Source organism: Asparagus officinalis, chromosome 4 (genome assembly GCF_001876935.1).
Source record: "Asparagus officinalis chromosome 4, Aspof.V1, whole genome shotgun sequence".
Classification (NCBI taxonomy): domain Eukaryota; kingdom Viridiplantae; phylum Streptophyta; class Magnoliopsida; order Asparagales; family Asparagaceae; genus Asparagus; species Asparagus officinalis.
Window position 1 is genome coordinate 22,048,040 of NC_033797.1, and position 3,316 is coordinate 22,051,355.

Sequence of the window (3,316 nt, forward strand, 5' to 3'; positions counted from 1 at the left end):
ATGTGATATGCAATTAGAACTTAGATCCTCTCTATTACTTTGGAGAGATTATTATCTTATTAACAACCGTCTACTTGTGTAGTGAATGATTATGATTTATTTTAAATCTCACATTCATCATAGTCGTGAATTGCACTTTTTCCTAAAGTGTGAACTTTTTCCTAAAGTGTACTCAAAGTAGATCAACGTCTATTAATATGGTAGTGGTAGTTCTACTATATTTTATTATAGTGGAATGTGTATCCATGTAGTGGACCAAAACAGTGTCCTGTAGCTCGCTGATCAAGTGTAAAGTAATTTAAGGTTCTACATTGAAGGTAAGGCTGTTTGGTGTCTATTGCTTGTTGCACTTCTCCCGCTTCACTTCCAATGTGTAGCCGCGAGGGGTGAATACATTGGAGCTGGCTTTACTTGCGTTAGTCTTTTTGGACCTATTATTAGCTTAAGTCTAAAATTAAATTTTGTTCATGACATCCTCCCAATATTTATTTTGTTATTCAAATATACGATTATGCATTTTTTAAATAATTTTGTACGAGATATATGTATCCGTAATAATATTAACGATACTGGGGAATGTATCCCTTTATTGCCCTTGTTTTCTTGGTTTCAGGGAGTCGAGAAAATATGTCAATCGGTAAATTTTCTCAAAACCTTTATTATCAATCGGAAAAACTAAATCTTTTTTGAGTAACTTTCTTTAGCTTAATATGATTTCTGTAGCTTTTCAATTCAAAAAATATATCAGTGTTAATATATTAATTAAAGTCCATAACTTTCAAATCTGTAATATATATGGAAAAATTGCTTCAAGGCCCCAAAAATGAAAATACAATGTGACCCAGCCCCCTGTATTATTTTTCATGTGTATTAGCCCCAAAAATGAGAACTCTGTGTGATTCAGCCCCAATTACAATTCCTAAGGGAATATATCCCCAAATTACCCCTCTCCTTCTCCAGATCTCTTCTTCTCTTCCAACAAACCCATCTCCTCTTTCACCCTCTCTCTCCAACCTCGTTGGGAACCTCCAACACCGCAGCCACCTCCTCCACCTCCGCCTCCCCTCGACCTCTACGACTTCATTCTCAGTCGTAGACCCCGCCGCCACCATCGCGCCGCCTCTTCTTCTTCCGCTGGAATCGCTAGATCTGGAGGAATCTAGGGATAGGGTGGGGTCGCTGGAATCGCTGGGATTGGCCGAGTTTGGTGGTGGTAGGATCGGTGGTGGGGTGGTCGGAGGTGGTGGTGGGGGGGAATAAGGCCCCTTCTTGTTTTTTGAAAAGCTGAAGTCTTTTGGGTTCAAATTTATCCTATCTGCATGTGTGCATCCTTTTGAGTTGCTTTCTATCCTTTTTTTCTCTCATTTTGTGTTGATTTTTGATGGACGTTTTTAGCAAGTTGTGAGCTATAAGTGAAAAAAAAACATGTAGTGTCACGCCCCGCTTCCCAAAATACACGGGAACCGGAACGTGAACAAGCCCGCGACGTCAAAAGATGAGATTGGGATATTACCACCAAATCTGTTGATTGTTTCACAAACGATTTTGTTGCTTCTTTACAGTAAAGTGGCCAACTACATCATGGCGAACAATTGGGAATAGAGTGAATGCTGTTATACAAAATTAAGATATTAAGAAAGAGCGGTCTTTAACATGTGAACATGGTTCAAATTCATATAGTTAATATTTTAACCATAATATTTATCATGTTAACTGTTGTAGTTAGCATGTTAACTCTTGTGTTTAACATGTTAACTGTTATGGCTAACATGTTAACTCTTGTGGATAACATATTAACTCTTGTGGATAACATGTTAACTCTTGTGGCTATATGTTAACTCTTATGGATAACATGTTGATTTTTGTGGATAACATGTCAACTCTTGTGGATAACATGTTAACTCTTGTGGCTATATGTTAACTCTTGTGGATAACATGTTAATTCTTGTGGATAACATGTTAACTTTTGTGGCTAACATGTTCATTGTTGTGACTAACGGTTATTTTAACATGTTAACTATTGTGGTTAACATGTTAACTATAAGAGCTTAGATGTTAACTAATTATATGAGGATTGATCTTACGCAGAAATATATAGATACAATCCCATACTGCTTGTTTAAGGCAACGTTCTCCTGCAACTGCAACCATTGCCGTAATCTATATAAGATGACATCTATTACTTTGTCATCGAGTCTTCCCCGCGGAGCAAATACAGTAGTTTTGGGTATGTAATTGTGCTGTTATCACTAACGATGACATAGCAAGAAATAAGTTACGGAGGGTTAAAATCTAAAACATGAAAGCTAACATCTAAACACGCAAACATAATAAGCAACTAACAGAGGTTCACAGTTAACATTAAAGAGAGTTAACATTAAATTACTAAACATGTTAACTCTTGTAGATAACATGTTAAAATCATCGAGCTCAATCCATGGCTAACATGTTAACTCTTGTAGATAACATGTTAACTCTTGTGGCTAATATGTTAATTCTTGTGGATAACATGTTAACTCTTGTGGCTAATTTGTTAACTCTTATGGCTAACATGTTAACTATTGTGGATAACATGTTAACTCTTGTGGATAACATGTTAACTCTTGTTGCTAACATATTATCTCTTGTGGCAAACATGTTAACTCTTGTGGATAACATGTTAACTCTTGTGGATAACATGTTAACTCTTGTGAAGAAGAAGAATTAGCACATATTCACACTTATGTTAAGTGATCCAGGTGGTTTTAACAACAATCACACCTATGTTAAGTGATCCAGGTGGTTTTAACAACAGCGTGGCTGAGAATTAAGTTTTAACAACAACGTGTTAGATGCTACGTATTATAGTTATCAATTTACGTATTATAGTTATCAATTTACGTAAATTGATAACTATAATACGTAAATTGATAACTATAATACGTAAATAGAACTATATTAACGTGTATATGACCCGAAATAACAGTTAACGGATAATGGATTACAAATAACAGTTAACGGATAATGAATTATAGTTAACAGTTTACTGAATATAATTATCAATTTACCAATTAAAGTTAACATGCTACGTATTATAGTTAACAAGCGAACTGTGAAAGTTAACATGTTACCAGTGTAACTTAACAAACGAACAAAGAAAGTTAACATGTTTCTGATGATATTTACCAAATAAATTACAAAATGGAACATGTTATCCTGATCTCATGCAAAAAGGAACATGTTACTCAATACAGACTAAAATACTATGATCTATGTATCATCACACTCACACGACACTACTAGAATAAACTTTTCTTTTGGAAAAAAAAGTTAAAAA